General features: G+C 39.9%; 1 long non-coding RNA gene across 1 annotated transcript in view; it reads right to left on the bottom strand.

Moving 5' to 3' along the window:
• Window positions 1-14,053, bottom strand: part of LOC106960078 (uncharacterized) — a 45,073-nt gene extending 31,020 nt beyond the window's left edge. Inside the window, exons 1-2 of the long non-coding RNA XR_001427494.1 lie at window positions 13,857-14,053; window positions 7,959-8,121 (exon numbers count right to left, since the gene is read on the bottom strand). This is a non-coding gene — a long non-coding RNA (uncharacterized LOC106960078). The remainder of the gene's footprint in view (window positions 1-7,958; window positions 8,122-13,856) is intronic.
• Window positions 14,054-14,269: the final 216 nt, after the last annotated feature.

Consider the following 14,269-nt stretch of genomic DNA (forward strand, 5'->3'; position numbering starts at 1 on the left):
CTTTGATTTAAAATTAGACTTGGTAGAGGCAGCATCATGCTAGGTGAAAGTGAGTCAGAGTTAATGGGAAGATGAATGAATTAATAAAATGCAATTCTGGAAGATCAGTCCAGGTTTGGATCAAAGCATGTCAATGTAATAGGACGGCCTAGTCAAAGTCCAAAGCCAAGTCCAGTTGAAAATTTGTGGCAAACTTGAAAATATATGCTCATGTGAACTCTTCATCCAATCTGAGTTTGAGCTGTTTAGCAAAGAAATGCAGAAAATGTCTAACTGCAGCAAAATGTGTTTCCACTGTGTTTATATAAACACCCCGCACTTTTCAGATCTGCATCGACAAAACCTGTTTACGATCTCGTATAATTTTCCTGCCGCCTAATAACTACTCAGTGTTGGTTATTATATATAAAAAATAATGAAGTTGGTGGGTGGAACAAGACAAAATGGAAAAAGGTGGATGGATGTGAATATGTTTTAGTTTGGAGCTCAGAGGAGATCTCGGTTTCGTTGGCCGGTTCAGACTCTGGGGGCAATTTTCTGAAAGCGGATTAATCGGCTGCAGAAAATGTTATTTTCTTTAAGCCCTTTTCTAATCCTTCTGAGCATGTTTGAACTTTCTTTTTAAGCTAATTGTCCTTCCAGTTCACATGACCTCAGTGTCACTTGGACTCTTGAGGCTTTACGAGAATCTCTGGAATAATTCACCATCTGCTTTCTCACTTCTCCACCAAGGTGAGAGAACTGGGCTGGCCTGACACCAAGCTCCTCCATGCGTACCTTGCTGAAACATTTCCTGGTCAGTGCAGCCTTGGTGACCAGAGGTTATTTTTAGAAGCGCTGGATGTTTTTTTCTGTTGTTGTTGCCTAAAAGCAAGAATATTACTGGAGTTCTGTCCGGGTTGTGTGGGTTTCAGAGGGCATGTTGGGTTCAGATCTGATGGAAGCTGACTGTAGGCTGTGCGTGTGTTGGACCATGAGGTGTGTACGGAGAAAACTGCAGCCCCTTCTTAAACCTACAGGGGAGAAATTTTCCATCAAGAGCAGATGGAGGTCATTCGTTGTGTCACTTTTAGGGAAATTCCGAATACTCTAAAGATTATACTTTTTTTAAGTCTTGAAACGTATGTGATTTACAAATATTAGAAGAGCAGAAAGCTTTCACTGTTTAGATGCACACAGCAGCAAAAGTCGATTCAATCGAACAGTCAAAGTCGTGCGAAACAAATTGATGAAGGGTGCGTTTGTTTTCAGACTCCTCTGCAGAGCCTCGTGAGGTGAGGAGCGTCAAACTGAGACAGCCGAGGCGCGTGGAACAAACCCAAAAAGTTACGACACAAAAACTGATATGTGGCGGGACAGAACGGTCCAGTCGCTGACAGAGCTGCACAGCGTGAATTATTTCCTGTCACCCGGAACAGATGGATGGGATTTAAATTGGACGCATACATCAGGAAGCGCCTGACGGAGACGAGCGGGACAGCCGGCATGAATCTGCATAGCGGCGGCTATAAATTAACTCTTAATGTCCTGGGATGAAAGCCGCTCCCCTGGAACTGGAGGAGGCGTAGAGCTCGGCCTCACCTTCCTGTGAGCGCCGCAGTCTCATATTTATGACCAGCTGTGAGCTTATTAATATTTGCATATTTCAGAGCGGAGCCTCATAAATAGCTCATGGGCTCTCAGGTAGCTGGAGCAGCCTGCCTAACGTTCTCGTGTCAACATTCTCAGCTAAAGCTCCTTATTTCTGCTAAGAGTGTCGAACATCGTTGTAAAGGTCGCCCGTGTCGTCTGGGTTTTCTTTTGCTTCCTGCCAACCAGCAACGCTCGCTCGACCCGTCAGGAGGCGGCGAGGGAGTCCGGCGTCTGACGGGCTCATAAAGCGAGCTGCTGGATGAGCTAAGCTTTATCCACACCTCATCTTTATGTGTTTGTGCTTTTGAGGCGACGGCTCTTTAATGAGTTTTTGGTTTTTGTTCTTTTCAATACACAATGCTTCTTCTTTTGTAGCCCTCTGTTCAATTTTCACCGTGAACATGAGATTTGGGGCTGGGTTCACTTCGAACTAAACTAGAAGTAAACCCAAGGTCACCTTGTGTTTATTTCTGTGTTTGAATCAACACAAAAATGGTCTGAACCCATTTCTTCTCCAATCTCTCGCAGCTCCAACAGATTTTGTTCTTTGGGGAGGGGGGGGGAGTCATTCCTACAGTACAGAATAAACCTGCCACCACCAAAAACGACCATCAATCTACACAAAGACAAACGCGATAAATGTTTGTAAACGGTTAAAAAAGATGTGCGTCCACATGACAGCACTTAAAACTACTGAGAGCGCTGTAGTGGGCATGCCGGGCCAATAGGTGGCGCTGTAACACAGCCGCAAAACAAGACAAAGAATACAGAACAATAACGAATGGCGCTGCGTTTCAGTAGCTGCGTTGCTGTTGACCATGAAATTGTGCAAATTAGAATTGCAAAAATAAATTTGCTTAATGGAAACGCGACAATTTTGAAAAAAAGAAAATCATGTTTTTAGATTTAATAAGCTTTTTGCTTCAGAAACAGGTTTTTTAATTCAAATTTGTGTATTTTGCAAAACTGCAATCAGTGTAACCCAAGATCTTTCCTCGTTATTTTCTTCTTCTCCTCTTGTAAGTGAATAATAATAAAAAAAAAAATTCAGCACATTATCGCCCCCCAGAGGCCACAGCGCAAAAAATAAAAATCACAAAATGAACTTTGGTCATTTTTCAGTGAACAGAAACAACCCATGACCTGAGCAGCTACCATTAGAACAACAGGTAAACTTAAATTGCCCCTTGGGAACAAATAAAGTTATTTAAACTGAATCCAATCCTGGTTAAGTCACTCTGAAAGCAAACAATGTGCTGAAAGAAATACTGGTGGAAAAACAAAACTCTTTTGAATTTGGTAACCAAAGTCTAAGAATAAACCTCCTAACACGGGATAATGAGTCTGCTTTCTCCTCTGCATACACCAAACTTTGTAATAATTGAGTACGTCTTTGGAATCAACAAACACAATTATTCTCACTATAATTAGTAAGCAGTGTGGTTGCTGGGAGACTATTTTCTTTATTTGAAAGTTATCCATTTCCCTCCTTTAAATTTTTCACGGCAGGCTCCAGCATTTTTTTGCGTTTCCTGTGGCAACGCTGAACTGGCAGATAAGGCGGCAGTGTGAACGTTCTCATTTAATTCCCAGCATGAGCTGAATAAGCCCCGTTTTTAAAACGCTGGACCAGGAGAGATCCAGCTGCCACCACCGAACTTCTCCTTTCCTGGCCAGTAGGGAAAAAAAGCGTCTTTTTAGCGCCTGACCGGCTCTGATTAGCTTCCAGCAGGAGTTTTATTGCTCATGTTTCTGCTTCAGGTCACAAGTTGACCTCAGTAATAAAGAAGAGAAAGGCCTCGTGTGGAGCTAAAACGGAGCCGTCATTAGCCACTGTAAGGTGTTGTGGGAAACTCACTTTGCGCATCAAGCTGTTCGCATTTCTACTATGACACTTTCCAACTGCATTTTCGTCTCGTTGGCTTTTTGTCTCTTTCTCCTCTGTGTTTTGTTTTCATATGCCGGCTCTAAATCCGTCTCCCAGAAGCTCCCGACGTGTCGCCGCCGCGTCTCTGAAAATCTGAGGCAGGCTTAAGCCTCCGTCTACTCTATTGCCGCTTCCTCCCGTCTGATTCGGCTCGCTCCGTGCGGCTTAGGAAAGCCTCGGCAGATGAAGGAGAGATTGTTTTGGCTGCTTCCGTGTTGCTGACAAGGAAACACGGCGCTGAATGCAAAACAAAAAAAAAAACAGGGCATTTTCCACAAGGCTTGCTTTGCAGACATGATATTTCTGGGTTTAGAGAGACAGACTGACATTGCCTTTGTCCTTGTCTAACATGTCTGTGAACTTGTCGACACGAAACACAGAGTGTATACCCCAAACATGAGGGTTTTTATTTTCAAATGCAATCACAAGATTGTTTCAGGGGAAAATACATGCATATTTTGTCAGTTTTCAGCCACGATCTGATGCATTTTACTAATGTTTCATAACTAGAGACTAGCAAATAGCTTATAAGTGTGAAGAGGTGCAGCACACAAAAGCTGACCTTGCACATTCTTATTCACATATAGACACAAACACTTCAGAATCGTGCTTCAGCACATCGAACTGATAATCTCCTTTCCCACAGACTGCTTATGAAATGGTCCAGAATGCAATGAATCCGTTTATGAAAATCTTACTACATGCTTTAAAGTAAATGACTGTAATCCTGATCTGAACTTTTATTTTTTCTGCCTTTCATTCTCAGGATCTGCAGTTTAAATTCCAGCCCAAACTCTTAAAATGTGTATTTAGAGATGCTTCTAATCTCCAACCACTGAGACAGTCTGAGATGAACAATGTAGTAGACCAATTTCTAAAGAACACATTAACCCTCCAGCCAGAAGGGAGAGCTGTTTGGTGTTGGGATATAATTTACTCACAAAAAATACTATCGAAAATCTGATGATATTTAATATATTTGCATAAACCACTTATAATCAGCATTCCACGAGCCGATTATCAAAACAGATTAATAAAATGAGCTCATTTTATTGCTTTAAGTCTGAAAACAATTTCCAAGTTCAGTTTATTAGCCCAGTAAGTAACGTTGACTCAATTTTTTTTGCCTGACAGAAAAGTCTGTCAACTTGTGATGAACACATTTAAGGCCAACTTACTTTTAATTTAAGACTTTTTAAGGATCCACAGACACCTTGGATTTGAACGCTGCTGTCACCTGGTGACCACAGGCTCATCAGGCAAGTATAATTAGACAATAAAGTCTTCCTGCATCTTCTCGGAAGCATCCTAGTTTAAAAGTTGTGATTTAGAGAAGACTTAAAGTAAGCTAAACCTGTGAGGATTAGACTTTTCAAAATGAAACGTAGCTTAGCGTTTAACTTGTAATAACATTACATAATTAATAAACACTGCAAATGAAACCAGCTTTAGCTCCATATTTCCACCCAGGTGTTGCTCTGCCTGACCTCCTGTAATTGTCTCATTTCCTTCGTCTGTCTGTCTCTCTTCAGACCATCCGGCGACTGATAAGCGAGGTCTTCTAGCACTTTTTCCCCATTCATCATGCAGCTCCCAGGTGCTGAATGCAGGTATGCAGCGAGCAAATAAATAAATATCTGACAAGGTGACGCCTGAATAGATGAGAAATCCTGCGCCGTGTCAAGACGAGCTGCGCAGAAAATCCAATCAGGCCTCAAGTGTCAGCGAGATTAATAGCTGCTGTTATTTAGACTCGACGCGAAGGGGCCGGGCGTGCGCCGTTTGGGGCCGGTGAGTGAATGTGGGGGGGAAATAGATCATATTATCCTCTCTGCAGAGACGGTGGTGGTTTTATTTAAAGGCAGTCAAACGCCAGGAACTTTGGGAAGTATAGGAGGAAAGCTCATAACCCGGTGGGCGGCTGTTAAAAGTCAGCATCCTTCTTTCATCTTTGGTGTGTATTTTATCAAAGGTGGGAGGGCAGTTACTCTTCCTCCCTGTGGCATTAAAGACAATGAATGTTAGTGGCGACGGGCCAATGTGGACAATATGACGGCCGAGGTCTTAAAGGGAGATAATCACACGGCGCGATAAACCCAGTCAAATGAGCGACCCTGGCTTCTTTATGGCCCCAATAACAACACACTTATCTAACACCTTAAAGCACGGTTTAAAAAACGCTACCAGAGACATTTTGTTGGATTACTGAAGACCCAGAAGATTCCACATCTAATTTCTAGAAAACTCTTTCGGCTCCTTGCAAAACCATTCGTATCCGTTTAGTTTTTTTTTTCCAAATTTGTCACATTATGAGCGTTATTTTATAGTGATTATGGAAAAGTCTGAAAACTGTGACTTGCGTTTGTGTTCAGGTCTTTTTCCATCCATCAAACTAAAGCTGTGCAACATATTCATCTTAATCCGACTGCAAAGGATTTGTAAAAGGTGGCAGGGAAATTAAGATCATAAAAAAGAGGGAGGAAAACGCATTATTCACAAATGTCACTGCAGTCATGAAGGACTGTCACAATTATTTGATTTGCTGTTTATGTTGAACAAACCAAGCTCAAACAGCAAAATTTTCCCCATCATGGCAAATCAACCTTTTCTACTGGTTGTCCCAATTTAAGAGGATTTCACAAAAATGTCAGATCGGACAGCAGGAAATGGAGGCGACTTGTCCTGATGGCATCACTAAACCTGGTCGCCACATTCAGGTTGTTGTGGGTTAAGTTTCTACAAAATGAAAGATGAAACCCCCTCTTGTTTTCATCTCATTTTTTTCATTCGACTTTCTGGCCGACACAGAAGCATTTTAATCGCATAATTTGTGTGACACTGAATTTAAATGTTTTTTAAATACATTTTCTGTGTATTTACTTTTTTCTGAATGTTGGTGACAAATTAAGAGGACAGCCCACAATCACTCACAGCAATTTCCTCCCCTCGTTGCCATTCAGGCGGCTGATTAAAAACAGAAAAAGACCAATGTCTGTCAGTGCTAATTACCTATGCAAATAGGCCCTGCAAAGCAATTATACCCCCGTAAAACACACACCGTGCTTCTATCAAGCGCTGCTATTATGCAGAATAAAAAGATGGTTAAAGGCATCCAACTCTATGTCATACATTTTTGCTATGACCAGATAAAAAGTCATATTTCAGTGGATTATTTTGGAAACCACCTCAGCTGCATTTCTATCAAGAAATCGAATAGGGCTGGGCAAACATAGACATAAAAATCAACAACTGGATTAATTTGAAGGGAGATCTGCAGGTGGTTCTCAGTAATATGATGCCTTACTCGCAGTGATGTCGCCATAAATTTGCTCAAAATGGGGGGAAAAAAATAGATTATTCACTCGCTGTCTGCTTTTGCTGACTTTGGCAGTTTAAAACAAATTAAAACTCAAAATTAATATCTGCAGGAAAACACTTTGGATTTATGTACATTAATAGATGATTGTAACATTTGGTGCCTTTTTTTTAGCTAGTCTGCTGAAATAATTTTTTTTTCAAAAGGTCAGGCGAGATCTGACTTATTTTTGTTGACAATGATGCTAACAACATATGTAGCTAGTCAACAGCAAAACCAGACAATGGTGACTTGTAGAGATCCAATCAGATTTAACGTCTTAGAAAAATGTTAATACATAAAAAAAAAAAACGGTAGCTAATTTATCTTTTAAATGATTTCTAGTTAGTCATACTGGACCGTAGATGTTCAAACATCCATAATGACCTTTACTTAGAAGACGATACGTTATCAGTCAATTACAACCTCATAATTAATATTAATGGTGTCCTCTATCTGTAGAGCATAGCACTCTGTGCAAAGTCTTTAATAAAACAACTTCTTTTGTTCCTGCTGAACATATCTTGATTTTCTCTCACGACTTCTGTTGACTCATTTTCTTCAGAAAGCGGTGAGGCCGAGGAGAGCGAGGACGGGGCGTGAACTTGTTTTATTTGGGCTGCGTGTTTAAAACAGATGAAGTGAGGGGAGAATCAGCACAAATATTCTTATGATTGCATCGCTTTCTCATTCTCTGAGACCAGTGGGGGAGAAGAAATTGGTTTGTCTGCGCTTGCTTTAAAGAAATACGACACACTGATGCACATTATTGATTTTTGACCTGCAAACACGGCCATTTATACATGAGCATAAAACCAGAGAGGAAAACGATGTTGGACAGAGGAGACTGATCACACTCAGTGGACTTTTGCTTTTTTTGACCCTTCTGGGACACCAGAAGGGTATTTGTAAGGTTATCCTTACAAATAATTTGTGTTTGTCACCATTCTCTACGAGTCTGATGCACGTACATTTTTAAACTATTTTTTGGAAGAAAATATTTAGCTAGTCCAGCTAGTGACACAAAAGACCTTCAGTACACACCTTAAGATCAGGGGCTTTTCTCTTGCTTCCCTCCATGAAGCGTTGACAGGAAGTGGATGAAGTCAGCCCTTACATCAGCAGTGATGTAAGGAGGATTTGGCAGCTTGAGAGCAAAACAGAAAAAAAAAATCTATTGCACTTTGCCCTCGGAGCTTTGTACCACCTACCAGAACAGAGAGGAACAAATTACCTCCTTAAAAGTGACCTTACCTGCCTCACAGTTTGCCAAATTTCTAAAAGAAAAAAAACACACACACTTTCTCTGAGCCAATTATCTTACCGGCTGTATTGACTACACTTGGAATTTATTTATTTTTCGCTGTTTTGTGAAGCTGCCACACAGAGATACAAAGCAAAAGGCTAAAACAGACCAAATGTAGCAGACTAATAGCAGAACTCCAGCAACAAACGACAGAACCTTTAAATAATTTGCTTCAACAACTGAGAATGGGTCATGTAGACAGAACGCTCCCTAAAGTGAGGCCTACAAACACACTGGGAAATCAGCAGTGATGTAGGTCAGTAAAAATCACCTGCGGTTGTTGAAAACGAACCTCAACAGTCCTGAAGATGGCTTCTTTTTTTTTTTTATTCCTCTCAGAGGGAACGTTTTCTCAACGCTGGGGTCAGCTGAACAAAAATACTAGCACTCCCACGTCGCCTGTCCTTTGGTGTAACCGTGACACTCTCCCACTTCTCTAATGAATGAGAAGATTAAATACTTAATGCGAGCAGAATGTCGTCCCCAAACGCAGAGCGACTTCCAAGGTCAAAGAACATTCATGAGCCGCTCATCTCACCTGATGCATTTACACCACATCAGACAACAATTATATTTTTTCCCCCTATGGAGGAATATTAGCTAGGTCTTTCTTTTTCTAAAACCACGACATACCGAAGAAACAGTTCATTGAAAATAATCGTCACTCTGTCAGCTGCCATGACAGATGTCTGCACTGTGCTTGATTGAAGCTGAACAATTCACCTGCTGACTTTTAAATTCGCACTTGAATCTGGTAGAACAGACCCAAGGCCACACATTGAATAAGAATCTTAGCAAGAAAATCAGGTGGTAATCATCTATGAACTGCATTTATGATCAGGATTTTTTATCTCTTCAATTCAGAGAACAAAACAGTCATAATAAAAGCAAACTGAATTCAGAAGGAGCTGCTAATAGTAAACTAGTAAACTAGATGCTTGTTTGTATATTAATAGGCTGTGTAATTAGAAAGTTCACACACGAAAGTATCAATCAAGTAATGGCCATCAAAAACAAGTAGAGAAAGCAAAGTTTTTAACATCAATGCAAATGTATCACATTCGTCAAATAAGGAGGTGGAAGTCAGGAGAAATGTTGTCTGAGAACGTTAGCTTGGAGATCTACCCTATCGGCACTCTACACACAGATTTAAGAGCTCATTAGCTCTAGCAGAATTCAGTTACATGTGATTTCTGCTCCAGTTTTGATCAGCATTGTTTCCTACTCTTTGCTCTGTTTTAAGTGCATTACCAAAATATTTTCTATCAACAAGCCATCTTACGGTAGTGTAAAACATGTCGTTAGTGAATGAAAGTAGCTAAAAGTCTCACTTTCAAACATATTAACTGCAGTTCTTTCACTCGTGAGGGTTAGAACTTGTTAGGATGCTATTTTAAGAAAATTTGTCACAGAATGACGAGCCCTAAATATCTGTGTAAGCTAATGCTAATGTTGGTATGGAAGTTAAAATACTTATTTTCACAACTTATTCAGTTGGCTTAAACACTGAGGAAATACAAATTGCTGTTGTAGCTACTAATGGAAATCAATTCTAAATTAAACATAAAATGATTTAGGGATGCTAGAATATGTTTATATAGACGGAACACAACTAAAAACCAAGAAGAAACAATAGATTTTCTTACCTAAAAAACTTTATATTCAGCAACGTCACATGCAGTCACTTTGAAGATAAGTTGCCAAATCCACCAGAGCCATTTGTTGCTGTGTTGGCATGAATTTTGTCGTGACCTCTTCGCCTCAGCTTTGGGTTGCTGCCTCCAGTCATATTGTTAGTCCTAAAGCAAAAATTGTTCCAAAGACAGATTGTTTTGAGTGTAAAGAAATCCACTTCTATTTACCTTAACAAATGATTTTCTTTATGGTGAGATTATTGTTGTACAGACTACGTCTTCAAAACCTACCACAACAGAAATGTCTAGAACAGAAGACACATTAAGCCAATCCTGAACCACATACAAAGTCTGAGGTGTCTTAGGGAAACGTGACTGATCGTTGGCTCAGCGGTACTAACAGTTTCAAGAGTCCCACCTGCCTAGGAAAGCAATGGACAGCTGAGGAACTACTTTCTTAGATCGTCACAGTCTATCAGTTTAAATCAATATCTAACTTACATTCAGGACGCCAGGTTCTCATTGTCCCTGTGGCAACAATTACTTAGTTACAGCGGCGATAACAATGATTGCTGTAATAAAAGCCATTACCATGTGTCACCATCGAAAAATTATGTTCTTTTGGAGCCAACGTCCACTTTCCAGTCTAAGGCAAAGAAATCCTGTTACTTTGGTTCTTTGTGTCAGAGCATGTTTGAGCGCAACGCAGTGAAAATGAGTGCGACCTCGACACGTTTTAATGTTGTTCTTGATGCACATGCTCTGCCTTGTTAACGCATGAGTGGAACAAAACGCACAGAAAGATTAAACGCAAAGCTAATCAGAAGCAAACGTCATTTTTGGTTGCAGCCATGTTTAATTCCGTTCCCGTCACTGCGTCAGCCATTCTGTTTTCCCCCAAAGGTCAGGATTGTATTTCCAGAAATGATTTATTTTCGGCAGTGAAGTGGACACTTGAACAGATCGGTTGACAACAGGAAAATCATTTAGTCTGATTGAACTGAGGCTCTTCCACAGACCAAAAATGAAACGTATCTTTTCTCCTGCCGACCAACCAGGATGTCTGAACGCTCACTGTGTTTTCACCCTCCTTTTTTTTTCAGAAAAAAACCACCTTAACCTAATCTAAACTTTTTTCTTTAGGTGAAATTAAGGAAGTTATTTTAAATTTTGCTGTTTCCATTAACTTTTTCATGTACAGGTTTTAGGGTCAGGGGAAAGGGCAGCTAAGATCCCTGCAGACCCCACACATTCTGGACACAAGCTGGTTGGACTTTTACCTCCAGGTCTACACTACAGAGCGCTATTTGAAAAAACAAGATGTCATAAATGCATTTTTACACTATTGTTCATTTCTTCTTTTTTTAAAAAAAAAAACAGGCTGTATACAATTTTTTCACAAAACCTTTTCTTTTTCTTTTTATATATTTATATTTAAAATGTTTTCATTGAGAGAGAGCAAAGTGAAGCTGAAGTCTACTTCCATTTCTGTGTGCATAAACTTAACGAATAAAGCTGATTCTGTTTAAGTCTACACATAGCCATAATGTACATCACTGTTTTGTTCAGGTGTAGAGGTTTGAGTGTTTAAAGTTTGTGTTTTAATTCAAATGTGCACATGCCACCAAAACGTCTAGAAGTAATTTTTCAATTGTGGCTGCACAAAATTATTCCAAGGCCCATTTGCAGCCGTTGAACCATGAGCAAACCACTTTTACTCATTTTTCAGGGGTAATATTGCTATAACATCAGCAAACAGCCAAAACAGCTTTTGTACATTTTTAACTAAAAGCTGAGATAAAAGTGGTGTGTGTACTTATCTGCATATTTGTCTTGTAGTGGCAACAGGAAATGACATGCATATAAATCTAAAGCATTAAGCATTTGAGTTTTACTAGAAGAACTATAGTGAATCTAGGTACATTCACCGGAGACAATGTTTCTAACAGGAAGATCATTGGTGGCGCACCGCCTCCTACCTTCATTTCCTGTGGAAATTATCAACCTGTCCAAACAGGACTACAGTTTGTGTCCATAAAATAACCACGATGGTGGTGTTTAAGTTTACAGTTTGAACTCAAAGTTCAATTTATTATTGAGTTCGTCTCAAACTAGCCGCTAGCTTTAGCTTCCCTTTAAATGACATTGCTTACTATTTCCACATTGAAAACAGAGGAGCCAGTCAGCCTCCAGGGCCCGTTTCCATCAATCAGAATCACATCGACATTACAAGTCGCAAAGTCAAACAGTGTCCCCTCACTGAACGAATTGGCAGTCGAAGCAGACAGATGAGATCGCATCTCAGGAATGCTAATTCACTGGGAGGCTGGATCTGGAGTGGTCGTGATTAAAGACTCAATTTCCCAGAGGTCAGTGTGGTGTGATCACATATTACCGCTAACTGATGGAGTGTCTCTGACACCTGCACTCTTGACGGCGCGGCTGTCACGAGCGGCGGCATCAGAACAACCTGTTGGAAGCGCGCTGCCTGATGGGAGTCCTGTCACATTAAGTCGCTGAGTTCTTAAGCAGCTGTGTTACTCTATCGTGCTCCTCCGTCATGCCGTTGTTTATGTAAAAGCGTGAGGGAGAGCGGCTGCTGTTTGAGCGGCTTAGCCCTGAAATGCTGCCATCCAGCATTATCTTCACACAGCAGAAAGCTGCGCCATGCCTCACCCCAACGAGCGGACGGCTTTATAAAGTGGCGCCTTGTATTGCAGCTCTGTCGCTACAATGTCGGCATTGAAATGCAATTATTTTGAATGTGTATCTCAGTTAACCAGCGTCTTTCTGAAGCAGTCAGCTGTCATTACTACAGCAAGCTTCCCTGTAACAGTTACAATTAAGAAAAAATTGTCCATCATGAAACAGCTGAATTTTTTTTTTTTTTTTAAAGTGAGATTAGCGTATTAGGATTTACTACAAATAGAGTGAAATATTTCAAGCTTTTATTTCTTGTCATTTTGATGATTATGGCTCCCATAATGAAAACGCAAAATTCAGTCTCAGAAAATTTTAATAGTACCAATTTTAATTCATAAAAATTGGTGTTATACATATATGTGAATATGTAATGAAGTGCAGCAAATTTGCTGACGGTTGAGCAAAGATAGGATGGGTTTGAACCCGTTTGTTTAGCTTTTAGAAATGTACTTTGTGTTGCTCCAGCTTCTGCTGCCAATCATTCTGTTCATTATTATTATTATTATTTCCATCATGTTTCGCTGCTCATTCATGCCAAATCAGGGCTAGGGGATTTGCATCTGATATAAATTCACATGAAATTGGAAAAAATAAAAAACTGAAGGTCAAAAACAAATTTAGAACAGAATAACAATCTTCAGCTTGGAAAAATAAGGTGAATCCCTGGTCGAAAAAAAACAATTGACTAGGAAACAATACATTTAAAAGTAAAATAATGAAATAGCGAAAACAAGCAAAAAAATCCTTTCCTATTGTCATTAAATTTTTGTGTTTTTTAAACAAACAAAATGGCCGTGATTTAGCTCCATAATTCTGCAACTAAGGAAAAACGTCAAATATGTAGGCCACTTTTAAACGCGTCTCCCTGAGATTCAGGGTTATTCTATGAACAAGTGACAGCTTTACATGTGGAAAACACTGAAATTAGTATCTGACTCAGCTTCCACTTCAAAGCTAACTTCAGCTCACTAAGACAACGACAGCTCGCTGTATAAGCTGCATATTAAGAAAAAATTTTAAATGCTTAACTCTCAAAACACTTTGAAAAAATCAACTAGAAAGCCCAAAGGAAAATCTGAGTATGAGTTTTTCAAATATTGTATATATTTACTATAAAATTAGATAATCATGGCGCAGCTTTACGGAGGCTGTCACTGGAGGTCGACGGAAAAGCCGCGTCAGAGAGAGTGTGCGTTTCCTTAAAATCATGATACAACATTCTTCCACGCGTATGAACATATGAATATAGATGTAACATGGGAAATATGAATGTTTTATACACCTCAACTCGGTACTTACCTCTTTTGTGTGGAGTCCGAAGAGGTGAAGTACACAGCTGAAGGACAAGGTCAATCAAATTAGTGGTAAACTATGAGAGGCGTATCTTGCTTCATTTTCTTTCTGTGTATGCATTTTTATTTTGTCTTTCACTTTCAAAACACAACAAACGAGGAAAGTCGTGGCTACACATAACTGCTATTTTTATGTAGATTGTCTTTTATAAAAGATAAAGTTTACCTTACAGCAGCTACCTGTCCCTACCCTTACCAGTAGGTGGCGCCCTACACAATTGTATTTTTGGTCTGCGCCACCTTGAGAGTACGGATGATTAGAGTCCCTAAACAAACAAGAATTCTGACTTGGAAACCATAACCCTGAGGCTAAATCAGAAAGATAAAAACATTTTCTCTGCATTTCACTTAGATGAAGTG

This window comes from Poecilia latipinna, unplaced genomic scaffold, assembly GCF_001443285.1.
Source record: "Poecilia latipinna isolate Pla-1442-1.1 unplaced genomic scaffold, P_latipinna-1.0 Scaffold1152, whole genome shotgun sequence".
In the NCBI taxonomy this organism is placed as follows: domain Eukaryota; kingdom Metazoa; phylum Chordata; class Actinopteri; order Cyprinodontiformes; family Poeciliidae; genus Poecilia; species Poecilia latipinna.